Genomic DNA, 22,085 nt, shown 5'->3' on the forward strand with positions numbered 1-22,085 from the left:
TGAGTTGAAGTTCTGGCCTGGCCCCACTCCCAGGTGCTAAGTTTGCACAAGTGGTACCTCTTATCTTGGAGGTGTTGTGGAAACCATTGCTTCCACCCCACTCATCTCTTTTTAGCCCCTAGCTAGTCAGTAGATCTTGCCAAATTAAGTCCTCTTTACATAGCTTGTGCTTCTCCCTACAGTGTCACTAAGATAATAAGTGAGTGTGGAAGGGAGCTCGCAATGCTTTCCAGAGATAAAGCTCTCTCCCTATTTTTTTCCAACTCAAGCCCACTCCCATGTCAAGTTAACCAAGGTTTTCAGTGAATGGTAAGATCACAGGAAATGTTTATTTCCTTTAAGCTTTCTGCATTTTCCAAATATTAATTCCATAGCTAACTTTGTTTGTTTTAAAGAAAGAAAAGTAGGTTGCAGATTACTGGAGTTGATTGAAGTTATCCTTAGAAAGTCTTTCGAGAAAATCCTCCAAAGCATGAAATTCCCAGTGACTTGACCATGTCACTGTGTCTTTTTCAAGAGAAAATCCTCAGTCTAATATTCAAGGTTTTTAATTTAGTTTTTTAAAAGATGCATGACAAGAAACTCTACAAGGTGAGCTTTAGAAATGCATTTCTAAATAGAACATTTGCCATTCATCCCCCAAGTAACTGTGTCTCTTCCTTTCTTTTTTTTTTTTGAAACAGGGTTTCACTCTTGTCACCCAGGCTGGAGTGCAGTGGCGTGATCTCGGCTCACTGCAACCTCCACCTCCCAGGTTCAAGCAATTCTCCTGCCTCAGGAGCTGGGATTACAGGCACCTGCCACCATGCCCGGCTAATTTTTGTATTTTTAGTAGAGACGGGGTTTCACCACATTGGCCAGGCTAGTCTCAAACTCCTGACATCAAGTGATCCGCCCACCTCGGCCTGCCAAAGTTCTGGGATCACAGGTGTGATCCATCGCACCCGGCCGTGTCCCTTCTTTTCAATGTAGGATGTCACTCATGAGCATCAATTCTTCACTGCATTAAGGAATGTGTGATTTTGGAAAGTGCCTGAGTATAGAATTGTGAGGGCGTGGCCTATGTCTTAGGCCTTGGAGAAACTCAGCTAGCAAAGAAGAATGGAGAAAGTGGTCATAAGGTTATGATGGTCTCAAAACCAAATGCAGATAATATGACCTTGAGCTGTGAAGCACAAGGTGCCACAGAGACCGGGATGTGGGATGATGGCGGTGACAGACAGGGACACAGGACGAAAAGGGCTTTGGGCCTAGTGAGACCCTGAGCAGAGGAGTCAGCTGGTACCATGAGATAATAAATTTGCGTGTGTGTTTTTGTTTGTTTGTTTTGAGACGGAGTCTTGCTCTTTCGTCCAGGATGAAGTGTGAAGTGATCTCGGCTCACTGCAACCTCTGCCTCCTGGGTTCAAGCAATTCTCCTGCCTCAGCCTCCCAGGTAGCTGGGACTACAGGCATGCATCACCACACTGGGCTAATTTTTGTATTTTTAGTAGAGACGGGGTTTCACTATGTTGGCCAGGCTGGTCTCGAACTCCTGACCTCAGGTGATCTGCCCACCTTGGCCTCCCAAAGTGCTGGGATTACAAGCATGAGCCACTGCGACCCACCTTGTATTGCTTTAGATTAATAAGCTTTGGTAATGACATAGCAACAGAAAACTAATCCAGTGAGTAAAGAGGGAAGTAAATGTTGAGGACCGAAAGGATGCTACATCTAGGATGCTAAGAGAAGCTGGGAAGCAAAAAAGCATCGTGGCTGGCTGGAGTCATTCCGCCAAAGGTGTTGAAATACAGTCAAGCAAAGAAAACCTGCTCTCCTCTTTAGGAGAGCAGCACTTGAATCCGCCTGGCGGGGATTAAAACCAAAGTCTCCTTTACAAGAGAAGTGCTCAGGTGACTGATGCCGGCAGTGGCTCTGTGACTGCTACTCAAGGAAAGCTTGGTAGGGAGAGTGGAATCAAGACAGAGGTGAGGTGTACACACTCAGGTGCACACAAGCACTGCCATTTTGTGGTGCATTCCCAGTTCTTTCAGAATATTGGAGAAATAAAAGCACAGTTTATTTTTCCTCCAAAAGAGCCAATATTTGGGTTTTCTTTCTTCTTTTTTACATTTTTGGAAGCGTCACAGCAGTTTAAAAAAAAACTGGTGAATCATTTTAATGTTTGAACAATTCAAAAGGTTTCAGAGGGACTATTTCTTTAACGTTGGAAATAATTGGAAGTTATATAATTTGCACAGGAAGAACAAATATTCTTGCACCATCTCAAGGGCCCTAAATCCCCACTGGAGACATTTTTAATGACAAAGTTATCTTTATGAAATTGCAAAGTTCTAGCAAATTGAATAATAGAATATTAAGTACCTATTCTGTGAGAAAAGCATGGCAGTGTGCCATGATGATGTCTACAACACAGAAGCAAATTACAGACATAGAAAGACAATTAACAATACAGGATAATCGTACCTGGTATGAGGAGTCCAGACAATCAAAGGTGGAATTGCTAAGGAGGGAGGGAAATTATCTAGAGTCCAGGCAACCTGACTTAAGCCCTTCGTGGAAGGAAGGATGACTGTCCATCAGTGGTGAGAAATGAAGAGAACTCAAAAGGCACGGGTAAAGCTGGGAAGATCAGAAGGGTCTAGACATATTGATGCACCAATAATAAGAAACCAGATAATAGTAAACCAGAGATAATAAGTAAACCTGGTGGTATTCGCAACAGGAAGTAGGGGAGATGTTTGGAAAAGCAATCAATGGTGGAAGTTTTGATCGCTGAGTCTAGACCTTTCCAATCTGCAATGGAAGCCACTGAAGGCTTTTGGAGCCAACAAAAGCAAATGTGCCATGAGGATCCACGGTTAGTAGTGTTTGGTTTTGTTTGGATTGGTGGCAGGGAACCTGGTGAGAGTTTATGGCACTGATGAGGACCCAGCCAGGGCAGTGGCAGTGGAAAGGAGAGGAGAAGGTGGCATTCAAAATACAATATACAGAAAAATCAAAAGGACATGATGCCACTCTAGAAAATCTATTGATGTCACAAAGCTTCAAAGGTTTGGGCTGGGACCTTGCTTCTTTGAAGGGGGACAAGTGGTCTCAGGCAATCTTCTTTCTCTTTGCAGAAGAATATAATTTTGGTGTGCTTACTCTAACATTCTTACAGAATTAGCTCATGACTAATTGAGAGTGTCAGAGATTTAAAAAATTAGTCATGTCTGGCACAGAGCAAGGTAATGGTGTGAAAGAGCTGCCTGGAACAAGTATGAGACAACTTTTAAAGATGCTCTTTGGGTGCAGGTGGGTGCCAAAAGGTGCTGCTCAAGCCCTGAGATTCCATGGGCTCCCATATATCATCATCTTTGGTTCCTAGCTAAGCTGTCAGCTTCTGGGTTTGCCTCAATTTCCTTCTCACGGAAATAGGGCCTCAAAAGAGGAGCACCCTGAGAAATGTGTGTGATTAGCCCTAATGCCAGTCTCATCTTCCCCCACCCAACCACTTGACATTGTTCTTGCCTCCTCTCTGCAGCAGTTGTGAAACTGAGCCATCAACTGCTGCCTTGTGCCTGGAGATCAGAAAAATGAAGGACATGGAAACACTAAAGGGTAAGAGCTAACATTTATTGAGCATCTACAGTATAACAAGCCCTCTTTTTTCTAGAAACAAACGAACACAAAGTTCTTGGAACAGTGCCTGGCACAGTCAGGCTCCATCAAGTTTCATTTCCTTTCTCCATGCTATTAAATGAGAAAGACAGCATGAGGAGGTAGGAGGAAAGGAGCCAGAAAGGGAAGGTAGGAGACTGGCAAGAAGAAGCCATGGCTGCTCTGAGATGCAACATGCAGGTTCCCCCAGCCCTCCTGGAGTAGGAGGAGAAGCTGCCCCTCACTGACCACTCAGGAAGGAGAGAAACCTCCCATGTCAATGCCCCCAGCTCTCGTCTGGTTCACAGCCAGCAATGAGGACAGGTGGGAGAGTAGAAGGGATGACTCCTCTCCCCTGGGTTGCCTCTGATCCCCACCCAGTCTGTCCTCTGTACCCAACTTACCCTGCTGGTCAGAGGAAAATGTCCTGGGAAATAATCCCTGCCTTCCCTTGTTTTTTCTTCCTTTGTTTCATAATTAGTTTCTGCACCATTTTAGCTTTTTTTAAAGAGGGGAATAAGTACTTGATTGAATTATACTCCAGGGAGATATAGGTCTAAAGAATCTGGAATCTGGCTTCCAAGTGGGCATCTTCCTCTCTCGTGAGCCCCCAGACTCTGCTGTCGGTGGTGAGGTCTCCTTTCCCCACACTCCTCCCCAGTATGGCTCACATGTCACTTAGAAGACTGCTGGGGCTGTAGTGGTATGAAGAGGTACATATTCAGACCCCAAAGTCTTAGAGGCTGGTGCAGTAGGTAAACTAGATAAACAGAACCCACACTCAGGAGACCCGGATTCTAGTCTACAATTTGCCAGCTAATACCTTGAGAAATATCACAACACTTCTGAGTCTCGGTCTCCTCGTATACCACACAGGAAACACAACACTTATCACACAGACCTGCTGGATTGCTGTAAGGGTGGTAAGATAACTCATGCACAGGGTACCCTTGTTGGTGCATGGCACCTACTTGTGCTACCTAAATGGCTGAACCCCGATTCTTCCCTCCCACCTTTACCTCCTTTCCCAGATCCAATGCTCTGGCATTACATCAATGCAGAAAGAGAAGGTAAGTGCTTTCAAAGACAAAAGGCAGCAGAGGTGGGCTGGGGAAGTTTTATGGACTGAGTGTGTTCCCCCACAATTCACATATTGAAATCAAACCCCCAGTGTGATGGTATTAGGTGGTGGGGACTTTTGAGGTGATTAGGTCATGAGGGTGGAGCCCACATGAATTGGATTGGTGCCTCTATAAGAAGAGGTACCAGACAGCTTTTTAGCTCTCTTTCCACTATGTGAAAATACAGCAAAAGTTGGCAGAGACCCTCACGAGAACCTGTCTCTGCTAGCATCCTGATGTCAGATTTCTAGCCTCCAGAACTATGAGAAATAAATGTTTGTTGGTTAAGCTACTCAGTCTATGGTAATTTGTTATAGTGATTTGAACTAAGACAAAGATATGGTTAATCTGCTTTATGAAGGATTATCTCCTTGGCAGATGGCCCCCATCTCCCCTACTCTTTATTTTTAAATATCAGATTCGGTCTACTAAAGGTGCTAACTGAACACTCTCCACTGTCTTCACTTCCCTTTTGAGTTTTGGAGCCCTAAACCAGACTGTGTTCTCTAAGTCTATGTTTAGTAGGCAAGAAGACTGCTACAAACAGGTAATCTAGGCATTTGTAGAGTTCACAAAACAAAAGGAGCATTTTATATACTGTTTTTCAATATATAGTGCTTTGCTATTGGTTCCCCTCAGAGGAGAGAAGCAATGAGAGAAGTTTCTAGAAAGGCAAAGCTCCAGAATCAGGCTAGAAATTGCTCTCTGACAATGTGTTGTGATTCTGGGACCCACAAGATATCTTGGGAAAGAAGCTTTCAAGCTTGCATCCTAAATTTGTACTGCAAATCCCTTTATCCCACTGGCCCATGAGCTCCTTAAGGGTGGGCACTATGTCTTAGTCATTTTTGTGTCTCCAGGATATAGCATACGGTGAGCACCCACTACGTCTTTGTTGAATGAGCATTGTTTCATGTGTCTACCCAAATCAGGTAGAAAACTTGGAGCCATAGACTCCTAGGACCTGCCACCACCAGGCCAGGGAATATAGGATTCCCAAATACAGGTTCTATTTTTGGATTCTGTCCGTGAAAGTCCTGGGGAAGCATTAACCATAAAAGATGAATTCCAAGTGTGTTGCTCAACTTCTAGTTCCAACCAAATGGAAGGCATGCATTGCATACTATCTCCTTCATGATTACAACCAAACACTCTTAACAAAATAAAAATAAAAAAAAAAAAAAAAAAAAGAACCGAGGTCTCTGAAAAGTTCTCTAAAAGCAGCTAGATTGCAAAAAGAAGTCAAAATTTGCTGAATGACCAATATGGTGAATTTCCTGGAATTTGTTTTCTCCTGGCTTTGACCCAAGGGTAAGCTGAATCATGAGACCTCCCAGCAGTCATAGACAGCAACAATCCCAAGAAATAGCCCATCTTTCTGAATAGATAATCTGGAAAAGGGGCCCCTGCCAGACAGAAAGTGTGGGGAAAATCTTTGTCTTTTTTTCTCTCTCAGCTCAGCCCCACAGTCAGATGCAGCCCCCAAACTGCACCGCCACCACCTTGGCAGTAGCTTGAGCACTAAAATCTCGAGAGAAAACCTGTCTCTCTGGGTAGAGAAATTCAGAAAAGGGGTCCCCGTTAATGTCAAGAGTGTCGGGGGAGTCCTCACATTTTTCCTCTTGCACTTCGCTCTAAGGTCTGGCCAAGTTGAATGAAAGTTTGTGGTATCATCAGCGGCTCCAGCTCTGAGAGAAATCTATCCTTCTAGCCAGAGGACCAGGAAAAGGAACTGGTCTTTTTCCTGCAAGAGAGAAATCTTGCAGAGGAAAGAGCGGGAGAAAGGGACTCCATGTAGGAGCCAGCTCACCCTCAAGACGTGCACGTGTGGAACACAAACAGCTTAACGAAGGCTTTGAAAACTGAGCTGACGTTGAGACCACTGCCTACAGGAGTAATGAGACAGAACTTGCTGTTGAACTTAACGGGGTTGATTGCCTGCTAAAACAAAACAAAACTCAACATGCTTCATGATTTTAACAGTACCCAGTGTCTCATAATGTACTATATGAAATGTCCAGGATACAATTTAAAACTACCCAACGTGATAAGGACCAGGAAAACATGATCAGTTCTCAAGGGAAAAGATAAGACAATATTGGAATTAGAAAAAGAAAAAAAAAAAAAACAAACTCCAAAGCATCTATTATAATCATCCTATGTGATATAAAGGTGAATGCTCTTACAACGAATGGAAACATAGAAATTCTCAGTCAAGCAATAGAAACTATATAAAAGAAGAACCAAATGGCAATATTAGAACTGAGAATCACAATATCTGAAATTCACTGGATGAGATGAGCCCAATAGCAGAATGCAAATGACAGAGGTAGTGTCAGTAGACTAGAAGGTAGATCAACAGAAATGATCCAATCTGAAAGATAGAAAAGTGTTTGGAAAATAATGAATAAAGCTTCAGGGATCTGTGGGACAATACCAAATGGTCTAATGTTCATGTCACTGGAATCCTTAAAGGCAAGGAGAAAGAGACTGTTACAGAAAAAAATATTTGAAAAAACAATGGCTGAAAACTTCCCAGATTTGACGACTGACATAAATTTAAGATTCAAGCAGTTCCTTAAACCTTTAACAGGATAAAAGTAAACAGAACTGAACATCCCACAACTCCCTACCTTCCTACTCGCCAATGCCCTCCTCCTCACTTATCTGGACTCTGAAAGCATCTGAGCTTTTGACCCTGGGGTAAGGGAAGGGGCACATGAATTAGGAGTCAGACCTCTGGGGATTTTAACCCTGGCTCACTGACATGTGTGAGAGCTAGAGAAAACCAGTCCTTTTGCCTGGGCCTCAGTTCCTCACCTGAAAAAAATATCAGGGTTGAACTAGACAGTCTTCTAAGCCCCTTCAGCTCTAAAATACCACCCTTTATCAACTCCTATGTGAACTTTTTCTGTTCAAAAATGATATCGTATATCAAACCCTGATGCTATGAAACAAAAAACTACTTTTCTGCCAAGAGTCTTTCAATCCTTATAATGGTGCAAGTGACTGAAATGAAGATGGTTACAAAACAGAACCAAAAATGGAGTTTCATAGCAACCGGAATGGAAGTCAGCTTTCCCAGCAGCTTCCGGCGGAGCCCTGCAAGCACTGTGGGAAGCCTGGAATGCATTGGAAAGGACAGGAAGCTCTGTAGAAAACTTTTCATTTTCAATAAATGCATTTCCAATTTCATCATGTTTTCCAGATGCTAAGACACAGAATATAATGCCCCTATTACCTTGGACTCTGAGTTTGGCACCCAGTCTGTCAGACTATGTTAACTCACCCACATGTGTAAACACGTTAACAAGCACCGTTTGCATAACATTTTACAGTTTACAGAGCAGCTCCCATGCATTACATCATTTCATCCTCCCAGCCTCTGAGGTTGCGATCATCTGTTTCCTCAGAAGAAATAGTCTGAGAGAAGTGGACATTTTCCTCCAGACCATCCAGCCCTAGCTTGTCTGGCTTCCAAATTTGTCCTCTTTCCCATCACCAAGAACCAGAGTCCTGGGTAATGCCCGAGCCACGCTGTGAGCACCAGTCATTGGGCCAGGGGCTGATTGTCCCACATTTGCAGAACAGGCTGGAGAAGATTCAGATCTTCTCAGCTCATTTCTCCAGACAGAAGTACGGTGCTGAGAGCTGGCTCCAAGACTCTTCTGTCCCGCTTCCATTCCCTCCTTTGCCCTGAGGCAGATGGCTTGGCTTGGAGAGGCTCTCTGGTGTTAGACACAGCAAGTTTTTCATTCCCATACCCCACATACGATGGCTCTTTTGAAAATATCTTTCCTCCCCTCCCTCCAGTTGCTTGTGAGGGTGCAGGGCTTTAACTCAAGCAGACTTGGGGATGGATGGGACTCCTTCAGGTTTCACCATTGATTGGCCTTGAAGAGCTTTGTGGCTTGGCCCCCACTTGCTCTCCTCTCTGCCAAGGCGTTGCGGTTCCCTCCCACTCTTGCACCTTCATGTGGCCCCCACTCTGCCCTGGAGGTCATTCTCCCCTCCCTTCATGAGCCATTTTCAGCTCATTTTTTGGCATATTATCTCTTCATTTTCAAGAAAAAATACAAAGTAGTCTCTGTGACTGTGATGATTCTGAGTCATTGCATGCTGTCATCATTCCAGAACAAAAAGATGTCAAAAGGTGGGTGGGTTCATTTTATCCGCAAGGGAATAGGCCTTCTCTTCTTTGTTTTATTCTCTTCTTTATTTTACCCTTGATGACTCATTTAACCTGAATCAAAGCTGAGTAGTCTTGGCCTTCAAATAGGAGGCTGGAGTTGGGGGGAGCAGAGTGGAGGCACCACCTACACTGGGGCCATAGGCCTGGACCTTAGGAGCCATGTTCTTATGGCATGGAGCCTACAGAAGGGGCTGAGAAAATAGAGAGGTAGCATGCGGAGCCCTTGCTCATGTCTGGACCTGTTTTCCCATCTATAAAAAACTCAAGGCCAGGCACAGTGGCTCACGCCTGTAATCCCAGCACTTTGGGAGGCTGAGGCAGGGTGATCACTTGAGGTCAGGAGTTCAAGACCAGCCTGGCCAACATGGTGAAATCCCGTCTCTACTAAAAATACAAAAATTAGCTGGGCATGGTGGTGGGCACCTATAATCCCAGTTACTCAGGAGACTGAGGCAGGAGAATCACTTGAACCCAGGAGGCAGAGGCTGCAGTGAGCCGAGATCATACCACTGCACTCCAGCCTGGGCGACACAGTGAGACTCTATCTCAAAACAAACAAACAAACAAAAAACTTCAAAAGGATCACACAACAGCAGGATGGGAAAGGGCTGGGGTGTATGGTCTCAGTATAAATATGTCCCTGACTCACTGTGCTTTCCTACCTAGGAATTGGAACTTTGATTCAAGAAAGGAGGTTCAACTCTCACCTGGCTTAGGAATCTGGAGAGATGGAGAGAACAGGCTTTGCTGTCAGACAGACTTGGGTTTGGGTACTCCCACTGCTCCTTCCTGGCTCTGTGACCCTAGAATACCCAACTTCTCTGAGTCTCGGTTTTGAGAGGTGGAATAATTATTCTAGAGTCACACAGCCAGGAAGGAGCAGAGGGAGTACCAAACCCATGTCTTCCACGGCCTGGGATTCACATAGTCTCCCTGATGGGTTTGCAGGCCTCACTCACCAGTGCAGCCTGTGAGGCAGGACTCTGCCGGAGCCTAGAAGTAGTGAAGCAACACCCTGGGACGGCAGCTCTTAATATGGGGACTGGACCACAGCAGGAGGCCTATGAGAATGAAAGTATTGATTTTGGGAAAGAGGGACTTTTTGTCTTTGTCGTGGTGGAAGCCAGTGTCTATGAGGGTCTCAGGCAGGCTGGGCTGTTTAGTGATCCACTGACCCCTTAAGGTTCCTACACAGGTGGCCTGGGGGTCCATGAAGAGCTCTGTGCCATTCTGGGAGAGTGATGAAATTCATCTCTGTAATCCCTCCTTTCAATAAGAGTTTTAGTAGCACCCCCTGGAGAATCAGCTCTTTGGGAGTCTCCCAAGAAAACCATGACCAAATCATGCTAAACAAATCACACACTGTTCTGCCTTAGAACTCTAACTTGCATCATTGTTTAGCCTGGAATGTCCTCTCTACCCACCAAAATCCTACCCATATCTGAGACCCAGCTCCAATTCTAACTCTTCTAGAAAGTCCTTCAAAACCTCTGTAGCCCACAGTGATTTTTCCTTGCTCAAAATACATGGTCATGCCACCATTTTCTTCCTGGAGAAAGGCTATTGTTTTTGTTTGTTACCCTCTGTCTTTGTTTCTTCATAAATGTTGGTTTCCTCCATTTTCCTCATTTCCTACTTCCAACCCAGTCACCAAACCTGTTGGTTGTAGCTCTTAAAGTAGTCTCAAATTCCTCAACCTCTCTGCACCTCTCTGGGCTGTTTCCTGGTTCAAGCCATCATCCCAGCAACAGCTCCTAAATTGACCTCTCTGAATCCGGTCCTGCTTGCTTTCATCTACTCTATATCCTGAGGCCAGAGGATTCTAACATACAAATCTGCTGCTTCAAGTCCTTTATCTCACTGGCCTTGAGATAACACAGAAACTCTCCAACAGGCTTTCAAAGTCCTTCACTTATGGGCCCTTGCCTACCTTTCTGGTGTTTCTCAACATTCTCCACCTTTACCACCACCATCACCCAGGCCTGCCGCAGTCTGGTCAGAAGGTTATTGGTGCTCCTGCACATTCTCTCCATGGGGAATACACTTCCTTCGCACCTGCCACACCCCTCTCGGTGCATGCTTAGCTTACACATACTCAGTCTTCAGGTCTCCATTGTAATGATATCTCACCCACTCGGACTTGCCACCCCACCCCAGTCTACACCCAAAGTAATCACTGCAATCTTCATTCTGTTTTGTAATTGCATCACTGCAATCTTCATTCCATCACTGCAATCTTCCCATCACTGCAATCTTCATTCCATTTTGTAGCTGCCTGTTTACTTGCCTCTGTCCCTCACTAGACTACAAGCAATTTTAGAGCAAGAACCATATCTGCACAGTTTACTGTTGTATACCCAGTTACATGGTTCTTGCTCTAAACCCAGTGCCAAGCTCAGTGTCTGCTGCTAGTAGAGGCTCAAGAAATAATTCTTGAATAAATGGATGAAAAGTAGAATGAACCTACACATCCAGGCCCTCAAGGGCAGTGACCATTCCTCATGCTTCCCTGGATCTCCCTTCAGTGCCTAATTCAGGGCCCTGCAGATTCTGGGTACCAAGGAAAGGAAGTGATTGTTTGCTCTTAGCAAAAAAGCCTTGTTATTTTAATAGCATGCTCCTCTATTTCTTCAGGTTTCCCTCTCTTCAGATGGAAAGTTTTTGAACTATGTACTGGCAGGAATATGGCTGACAACACGGTGACCTGGATCTGCCTCCAGGGGTGCTGGCAGAGCAGGGCCCTCATGCAGGGTTAGGAGATGTATGGAATTCAAGGCCTCCGAGCGACAGTTAGCAGAACCCGAATGGGCTGCTCATCGAGGAAACAGCCCTGATGGAGTCCAGGAACTCAAGTTCCAGTTCTGGTTCCTTTGCCATTCTGCTGTGCCATCATGGGCACATCACTTAGCCTCACTGGAGTTCAGTTTCCTCAGTAGCAAAATGTGGTAAGGCAAGGGGAAGGACCAATAATTTATCTTCACTTACAACTCTGAGTTATCATTCTACGAAAAAAATATGTTGGCTGGGCATGGTGGCTCATGTCTGTAATCCCAGCACTTTGGGAGTCTAAGGAGAATTGCTTGAGCCAAGCGTTCAAGACCAGCCTGGGCAACATAGCGAGATCCTGCCTCTACAAAAAATAAAAAAGAAAAAATATATCACCATATTTCCACTAGAGGTGAAGAAAAATTGGGCTGTTTTCAACCTAACAGTCAGGACAATTAACTTACCTAAAATGAGTGAAGTGTTTTGTAATAATAATCTCATGTATTAGATAAGACTTTAAACTTCTTAGTGAGTTTTTATATTTTTGATTCTTTCAGTAACTGGCAGAGGGAACTGTATGGGTTGTCAATATCTGTTCTCCCAGCCTCCCCTATCAATTTTATTAGAAATGGCAATATGGCCAGGCATGGTGGCTCACCCCTGTAATCCCAACTCTTTGGAAGGCCAAAGTGGGTGCATTGCTTGAGCCCAGGAGTTGGAGAGTAGCCTGGGCAACATAGGGAGACCCCTGTCTCAAAGAAAAAGAAAAAGAAAAAGAAAGAAAAAAGGAAGGAAGGGCAATATGTGTAATTAAAAACTATATTCCCCAGCCTCTCTTGCAGCTAGATATGACCATGTGACTAAATTGTAGCCGAAGAGTTATAAGCAGAAGTGTCATGTGCAGCATTTAGGAAGCCTCCCTCAAGGAAGAGAATACATGCTTTGCCCTCTTCATCCTCTGCTGGCTGAATGAGAATAAGATGTCTGAAACCCAGGCAGCCATATGGGACTATCGGTTAAGGTGCCAAGAGTGCTGGTGTGGCAAGACAGAGGGAGCATGGGTCCCCAACACAAGGAGCTACCTTCCCAGTCCTGGGCTATCCTCCTTTTAGGATCTTTTGGCATAAGAGAAAAATCACTTTTTCTTTTCTTTCCTTTTTTTCTTTTTTTTTGAGACACAGTCTCACTCTGTCGCCCAGGCTGGAGTGCAGTGGCGCGATCTCAGCTCACTGCAAGCTCTGCCTCCTGGGTTCATGACATTCTCCTGCCTCAGCCTCCCAAGTAACTGGTACTACAGGTGCCCGCCACCATGCCCAGCTAACTTTTTTTTTTTTTGTATTTTTAGTAGAGATGGGGCTTCACCATGTTAGCCAGGATGGTCTCGATCTCCTGACCTCATGATACGCCCGCCTCAGCCTCCCAAAATGCTGGGATTACAGGCATAAGCCACCGCACCTGGCAAGAGAAAAATCACTTCTAACTTGCTAAATAACTATTGTGTTTGTTTTCTTGTCTCAAACCTAATCCTAACTGAGAAAACAATGATCTGCTTTATACAAGTCCCTGTGCTAGATGCTGCAGGGGATGCAAATGTATATGGGCTTTAGATACACAGAGACTTGGGCAAGAGCATTCACCCCTACACAGAATGCAAGAACATTCTGTCTAGGGGTGAAAGAAGTGCCCAGAAGAGTTTGATATGGCAGAACCATGTGGGCATGAAGAGGACTCATGGGAGATGTGGTGAGGGAATATGATGGAAGGTTCTTGAATGCCAGGCTAATGAGGCTGGAGTTCATCCTGTGACAGAGCAGATAATCTTGTTCCAATGTACAAATGAAGAAGCCCAGACCTCAATAGGTTGAAGGACTTGTCCAAGGTCACCCAGCCAGGGAGTGGCAGAGCCCATCTCAATTCTCCTGACCCTTGATCCAGTGCTATCCTTCAATTTTGTACTCTTTGAGAGAATCTGGGGCAGACAGTAGTAATAAAGGTGTCACACTTTGACACAGCCAGAGAACAGGACTATATCTCCCCACCCCCATCACACCCCAACAGGTTCAAGAGGGAGTTTTGGGGGTTGCTACAAGTCTAGGATCTGGACCTATCCTTAACTCAGAGCTCACTCCATGGGCCTCCTGTGTAGCTCCCCTCATGAGGCTATCACAGCTGTGGTGCTATCCCACTATGGAATAAGTATCAATGTGTCTAGCACAGTGCTGGGTGCTTTATGTACATAGTCTAATTTACTGCCCTCAGCAGTCTAAAAAAATTAAAAATATATTTATTTTACAGGTGAAGATGCAGAAACTGAGGATCTAAGAAATGAAGCCACCTACTCAAAGCCACTCAGTTGATAGCAAAGTGGAGATGCAAAGCCATGTTTGTTCAACTCCAAAGACAATTTCCATCAACCACATTCTAACATCTTCCTGATCCCTGCCAAAGCATAGAACAGTCTCCTGTCCCTACTCAGACTCCAAGAACTTACCTGATTTGATGGGCTGACCAGTGCCAGGGACCTCCTGTCAGGTTCCAGCTGGTCACGTTCTACCTGGAGCCAGGAGCCAGTTTCCCCTCCAGCAATCACATCACTCATGCCCCGCCCATGACCCCACATGGGTCAGGGATCTCCTGGAGAGGGGGCAGGCCCCCGCCTTCTGTGACCTCAATCTTCCTGGGACTCTTAGTCTTGGTTGGTCATGGGGCAGGGGTGTCAGAGTTTTCCCAATCTAGTTTCTAGAGTTCACAGATTCCAGAGGTCTGTTTCCTGGGATCAAGGACACTTTGTTTTTTGTGTCCTGACTGTGGCTGTCATGGTTAGAATGCATTAATTATGAATCGAGCTGACATTCTTTCAGGAAACAACTGGTTGTTAGAACAGAATCTTCTCTCATTACCAGCATTTGGAAAGTTGAGTTTCATTTTGTCAGTCATTCAATGTGCATCTTTCCAATAATGTGGTATGTCCAGCGTTCCAGCACGAACCACATATTTCCCCAAGCTGACCATACAGCTTTCTTCTGGAACTTTCACAGGAAACACCCTGAGATGTAGCCTGCAGAGCTGAAGGCGACAGATGAACCTCAGCCCCTCTGCATTCATTGCACAACTATGAGGGGACAAGTACTTTGCCCTCAGTTGTCATCAGCCCACATGATTCCTGTCTGGCACAGCCTCCCTTCCCATTGGCCAAACTCTCACCATTCCTTTTCAGTCTCCGCCTAAGTGTCTCACCCCTACACCCTTTCCCTTAATCAGGCTGAAGTTGGAATGTGTTCACCCAATTTTATTATAACTAAATATATTCAGCTTGGCCTAAGCTTTAGCAGATTTTAATAGTTATTAATGGAATATTCATCTATTTTCCATCCATCTATAATCAACATTCCCATTCTCAAATGCACTGAAGTATCTGAAGATCAGACACTTTAAGTAATTTAAATTTACGACAAAGTTTTCTGAAGCTATAAGCAGATCCTATGAGATACAAATGCACTGTAGCATGATGAAATTCTTACAAACACTTTCATGCACTGTAGCATGATGAAAATATCTGACCAGAGCCTGTCACTGTACCTTGTAGACATTCTTACAAATAGCTGTTATCTAATCCTCATAACCCATCACTTGTCACCCATAGGTGACAGTTAAACCATTGGATCCACATGATTACTGAAGGCTTGCTTCTTCATTGGCTGCAGGAATCTCAAGAAAATCATGTCTTCATATATAGCAAAACTTTGGGCTTATGCATCCTTCTAGGAAGAATAAGCAGTTAATGGGCATGACAGGCCTTTGAACCCTATGTAACCCCGCACGTGTGCAAGCTGCTCTTTTAAGTGGACAACAAAAGACAGTGGCAGAAGTCAGGCTGGGTTCCAGACCCAGCTCTACCTTAATAGTCAGGTGATCTCTATCAGGTCATTTGTATTCTCTGAACCTCAGGTTTCTTGTCTGTCAATGGAAATTATAATAATGCCTGCCCTACTGTGAAGTTCAGATGAGCTCATGGATGTGAACACCTTTTGTGGGTTACAGAGCAACACTTGAATGCCAGCCATCCTTTGTCAACGTATATTAACTCTTAGTTCCTACAACACTAGGAGGCAGGTATCATCCCCTCCTTTCACAGATGTGGAGACTCTAATGAATAAGTAGACCCTTGAGGAGCTGATCTTCCAACTCAGATCTCCCCATCCAATGCTCTTCCCCTCTGTGCCCAGGCACCATCCTTGGCTCCCATCCCTGCTCACAGCTGCATCATGTGCATACTGTGAGCATCATATCATACAGTCTTACCTTAAATCTGGGGTCCAATCAGTTGTCAAGAGCCACACACTGGGAAGAGGGAGATCAAGGAAAACCAGCCAAGCTCCTCCCAATATAAGGATGTTTGCCAAGTTCCAGGGAGCTCCTGCTACCCCCAGGCCTGGGTGAAGTAAGCACTGGATAGAACAGACAGGATACAATGGCATTGCCCTGAGAAGGCTTTTCATCTGGCTGAGGCAAAGACTCAGAGACACAGGTAAGCAACAGTCAAGCACAAAACAGCACATGGGGCTAGGCGCAGTGGCTCACACCTGTAATCACACCAGCACTTTGGGAGGCCAAGGCGGGCGAATCACGAGGTCAAGAGATCGAGACTATCCTGGCTAACACAGTGAAACCCCGTCTCTACTAAAAATACAAAAAATTAGCCAGGCGTGGTGGTGGGTGCCTGTAGTCCCAGCTGCTCAGGAGACTGAGGCAGTAGAATGGCGTGAACCTGGGAGGCAGAGATTGCAGTGAGCCGAGATCATGCCACTGCACTCCAGCCTGGGTGACAGAGTGAGACTCTGTCTCAAAAAAAACACAAAAAACAAAAAACAGCACATGGTTAGGTGCCAGGTGACTGGGGAGGCCAGAGGGACATTCCAGGTGCTCCATATAAAGACACCGGCAATTTCTGAAGCTCCTTGTGGCCCCAAGAGGCCCAAAAGCTGCCTCAATCTGGGAAGATACCAAATCTGCATCATCTCTCCTCTTTCCTTAACCCTGCTTCTCAGGTCCTCCTCTCAGCCCTGTTCCTCCTGTCCCCAAAACTTTGCCTTATTATCTTCCCCTCTAACCCAGTGCTGTCCAATGGAGATAGAATGTGAGCCATGTAAGTAATCTTAAATTGTGTAACACAGAGATTAAAAAGAGAAACAGGTGAAATTAATCTTAATAATATATTTCATTCAACCCAGTATATTCTAAATGAAATTATTTCATCATGTAATCAATATTTTAAAAATGATTGAGAATTGTACATTCTTCACATCAAGCCTTCAAAACCTAGTGTGTGTCTTATCCTTAGAGCACATCTCAATTCAGACCAGCCCCACTCCAGTGCTCGAGAGCCACCCGTGGCTAATGGCCTGTACAGTGCAGCTGGAACCCAATGGGTGGGTTCTCTCCTCCCTGTGCCTTCAACCCATTCCTGTCTCCCTACTCCAGCCAGCTTACTCCAGGGCCTTGCTGTCTCTTGCCCACATCCAAGCTATAGCCTTTGAACTAGACCTGTTCTTCCCAACCACCCTGCACACTGCTGGCCAAGCCCCCCATAGAAGTCATCTGTGACCCACCAGTGCCTCTCCATTGCACATGGAATTCAGGCTCTTCACAATCATCGCTGATGGACCCTGTGAGCACCTTTCCCCATCCACCCACCATGCCCCTAGACCCCCCATGACTGCCTACTGTTGGCGGGGGGAGCTCACCACACTTTCCTTCCCAGCCTCTGCTCACCCTTCTCCCTCTGCCACAATCCAATTTCCCTCATGATGTGCTGCCCAGTTGCCACCTTCTCCAGGAGCTCCTTCCCCATCTTTCGATTTGAAATCGCTTGTGCCATCCTTAGAGTCCTCAAACCAGTTCATCCACCCCCTTTGGCTCCAATTTTGTCTACATATCTAGGGGTAGATTATCTCTGGGTTCTTTAAGAAAAGACCTTCTAACTTGATCATATCTCTCTCTGTCTTGTCGGTGATTTTTAAGGTCCCACTTGTGTCCCTCATTGGTCTACAGGCTCCATGAAGTCAGGTATCAAACATTTCCATTGCTATATTCTCCAGGCCTAATCTGGATCCTCCCAGGGTGACTCTTCAGTGAACGTGTACTGAACTGAACAGACATTCACAGAGCAGATGGACAGCACTAGGGACTCATCCTCTGGCCCCAGAGGCCCATGAAAGAATATCCAGGCAGGCTGCACTATGCTGGGAAGGGGGAAGGCCTGGACTCTCATCGACAGGGAGGGCCCCCAAAAGGAAGAGAAACCCATCAACATCCTGTGAACTAAATGGAGAGAAATGCTGTTTAGGAAAAAAAAACATGATAAATAAAATTCCTTGAGAGCAGCTGCTAAGCCAGGGAGCACCACACTCATCCCCTTCTGCAAGAGAAGATGGAGCTACAGCTCCTGTCCCACATCTGCATCTGGTGTGGCCTTCTCGCTATGGGCCAGGGGTCAGACCTGGTTCCACAGGCAAAGGGGCTGTTTAGGCTGGGCTTGAAATAGGCTGAGTGGAAACCTGCGCGCCCCTTCCTGCCTCCCTGTACATGGAAAGGAGCTTTCAGTGAGTATGGAGATCTCTGCCTTTGTCAGAGGAAAGCATCCTTCTCACAAGGCAGGGCAGGTGTCTGTGCCCAAGAGCTGAGCAGAGAACAAGCAGCTAGTGGAGGCTTTCGCCTAAACTGTGCAACCCTTACCTGATTGGGAAGCGCAAGTGACAATTAATAGCGAGTCACTTTATGTAAATGCCTCTCTCTTTTTGTATGCTATATTTAGAGAAACAAACTGCTTTGGCATTTAGAGATAAATTTTATGTAAGAGTTTGTTGTTGATGCTGCTGTTGTTACTGTTCATCATCCACATAATAAAAGCAAACTAGAAATACTCAAATACCGGTACCACCTCCAAATATATAAAATATATCCTAGGCCCCTTTCAGTCATCACATTCTTAATTTTTAGGAAAAGCCCTTGTCATAATCTGATGCTTGACAAAATGCTCTCTATCCTTGCATCACCCCCAACCCCCGCTTCCCCATTACGATTTTGCAAGTGCATTTGACTGTAACAACCTTGGGGGACACTAACTCACTGGTGGCGTTGAGCCAGCCCCTACTGTGCTGGGTCTCAGCAGCTGGATTCAGCACCTCTCAGTTTCTCTCCCACTGTGGAGACTTTTTCAGCTCCATGAGTCCATAACCAGTGATCCCATTAGGAAACAATGCAGTTTCTAGAATTTTATGTCTGTAGGGAACACATCCACTTCTGGCTGAACTGTCCCTAAAATGCTGCTAACATAGAGCTTCCAAACTTTCAAGCCTCAATAATGGCTCCAAGGAATTCAGTGTTTTCTTCTGCACCAAATGAATACTGGAGCCAGAGGAAGGGCCCTGGACAGGGCTTAGTTGGTTTGGTTTGAAGAAGGAACTTGACCTACTGCCTTCTTCCTGTTTTCCCTTGCAGTGGCCTCCAGGGCCGCTGTCTCTGGGCCTCTTCCCAAACCCCTACTACCATGTTATCACACCCTGAAGAGTCCAGGCCCTTGGGTGGCCCACAATTGCTCGCCATGCCTGGCCTTTCTCCAGCTCTCTCTCTCCTTGCCTGCTGAGAAGCTCCTCCTTATAGGAAGCTGCTCTCAGGTACGGAGTAGCCACACTCAGGCATAATACTTCCTGAAGAATTTAAGTGCAGATGTCCTATAGAAGGAAAAAGTCAATTAAGCTTCCAAAGAAATTAAAGTTAAGTAGTAGAACTTGTGGGATCAATGATAAACGGAGATGGAAATGTTTTATGGCATGAAAACCTTCCAGCACAAAATTTTTGGATTTGGGTGTGTCTCTACTTTTTTTTTTTCAACCATGTGGTCTTATAAAATTTATTTAACCACTGTAAAATTCAATGTCTATGCCTATAAAATGGCTATGGAGCCACTGATCTACCCCCACGAGATAACGTGAAAGTGCTTGCAAACTGTAAAGCTCAGCACAGACCTTAATGTCCATGCCCCACCCCCAGTACCCTGCCTCCTCCTCTGCCAGGGTGTCATCTTCATCTCAGCCCTGACACTCAGAGCCCTGGAGAGAAGAGGGAGGGATGTACACCGGCGCTTTCCCTTCCAACCTTCCCACACTACATCCCGTTCCCACCTCCCAACTCACCACAGGGATTTCCAAATGTTGCTTTGTGTGTGTGGATTTTTCCCCCCAAGAACACTCCAAATTTCTGGAATCCACAGGCTGAATTTCACCACAGGGTTTCTGACACCGCCTATGAAAGGACAACAGGACTCTGTGCCAGGGCGGAAGGGAGGAGGGTCTGTGTGGAGCTTTTCTACGTCACGGCTAAAATCAGGGGACCTGGGGATCTTGCTTCTTTTTTTTTTCCCCCTATCCAAAAACGTGTCCCTTCTGACAATATTCACAGAATCTCTCAGCTCCCCCCACCCAAAGACTGGGCAGTGTGACGACAGGCTTGGTCCAATTTTACAATCAAGCAGCACTTGGAATGGGACTATTCCCACACTTGAAGGCCAGTCAGAAGACTCCCGGCCAGCCCCAAAAAGAGTGGGCACACTTATTTATGTAAAGGTAGACATTTCTGGTCATTGCCAAAGATGAATATTTTATAAAGTCATAACTTCTTGGGAATTATTCTAGTTATTTCTAGTTACCATTAGCCTCATATAATAACAATTTGTTCCCAAATAAGTTTAGGAATTTTTCCAAAGATGCTAACATAGAAATCAGAGTGAATAAAACAAAGCCAACTTATAGGCTACTAGAACATTGTAAAGAGAGGGGCCATCACATTGACTGAGCCCCAGTCTGATGAATTAAGTAATGCACCCTGTGTGACAATGTAACAGACCAATGAGGGGTAGGTTAGAACCCAGTTCTTCTAATTCAGGCCAGCTCCTGGCTGGCTGAAAATGAAATGGCAATAAAATAATATAAACTAAAACATAATTATGAGCCAAAAATAAAAGGCAACTTTAAAACTGGTTAAAAATGAAATGTCTATTTAAGTCCAACTAACAAACAAACACATATAAATTAAAATTAAGTGAGAAAGAGCAATGGAAGATGCAAATTTCAGACAGGTAGAGTAAATGTTAACGGGAAACCCTTTAAACTGTCCACTGATCTGGAATTTTTAGAGTTCTAGGGACCTTAGAGGTTATAATTCTGAGGTGGAAGTGATTTTATATTGGGAAAACAAAAGTCAGAGGCAGAACAATAACAAAATTCTGGGGTTTATTACAAATTAAAGTCAGAAGTAGATTTGTAACCTCATTTTTGGTGAAAATGACAAAACAGGATAAATAAAGAAAACACTTCCTTTTCCCTCCTCACAAAGGGAACAAAATATCAGTTACAAGAAAAACAAAATAATTAAGAGAATTCCTGAACCAGACAAAATTCACAAGTTTAGGGCACACAGTTATGTGCCTGCAGTCCCAGCTGCTTGGGAGGCCAGAGGATTGCTTGAGCCCTGGAGGCTGAGGCCAGCTTGGACAACAAGCAAGAGACCCTATCTCAAAAAACATTGCCTGTTTGCCTAGGGTCAGTGTCCAAGCCAAGTTGCTACAGGGTGAAGCCCTTATAGTGGATCTGAACAGCAAGCTGAAGACAGATGTCCTGTGGGTGTTCTTTGCTGGCAGGGTGTAGGGGTGGTGAGGACTGAGAAGTCTGGGAAGAAAGAGCCCATTGTAAGGACTTGCAGTCCATAGATATTCGCCTCCCCTGCCATCCACTTTCTCTGTTCTAGCCTCTTGGGCTAGCAGAATACAACACTAACCATGGGGATTGAGCCTCATACTTATCCAACAAGTACAGATGCTCCTCAACTTACCATAGTGCTCATCCCTATATGTCCATTGCACGTTGGAAATACTGTAAATTGAAAGTGCAGGCTGGGCGCCATGGCTCATGCCTGTAATCTCAGCACTTTGGGAGGCTGAGGCAGGTGGATCACGAGGTCAGGAGATCAAGACCATCTTGGCCGACATGGTGAAACCCCATCTTTACTAAAAATACAAAAATTAGCCAGGCATGGTGGCGCATGCCTGTAATCCCAGCTACTTGGGAGCCTGAGGCAGGAGAATAGCTTGAACCCAGGAGTCAGAGGTTGCAGTGAGTCGAGACGGCACCACTGCACTCCAGCCTAGTGACAGAGCGAGACTCCCTCTCAAAAAAAAGGAGGGGGGGGTTGCACTGAGTCCACCTAACCTACCAAACATCATAGCTTAGCCCAGCCTACCTTAAATGTGCTCAGAACACTTACATTAGTGCACCGTTAGGCAAAACCATTTAACACAAAGCCCATTT

At 45.2% G+C, this 22,085-nt stretch overlaps 1 protein-coding gene across 1 annotated transcript in view; it reads right to left on the bottom strand.

Moving 5' to 3' along the window:
- LOC105502210 (aromatase) overlaps positions 1 to 22,085 on the bottom strand; it is a 126,244-nt gene that overhangs the window by 90,785 nt on the left and 13,374 nt on the right. The window contains exon 2 of the mRNA XM_011928615.1: positions 19,917 to 20,025. The gene's annotated coding sequence lies outside the window, so the exon portion shown is untranslated. The remainder of the gene's footprint in view (positions 1 to 19,916; positions 20,026 to 22,085) is intronic.

This window comes from Colobus angolensis, unplaced genomic scaffold (assembly GCF_000951035.1).
Source record: "Colobus angolensis palliatus isolate OR3802 unplaced genomic scaffold, Cang.pa_1.0 Scaffold78, whole genome shotgun sequence".
In the NCBI taxonomy this organism is placed as follows: domain Eukaryota; kingdom Metazoa; phylum Chordata; class Mammalia; order Primates; family Cercopithecidae; genus Colobus; species Colobus angolensis.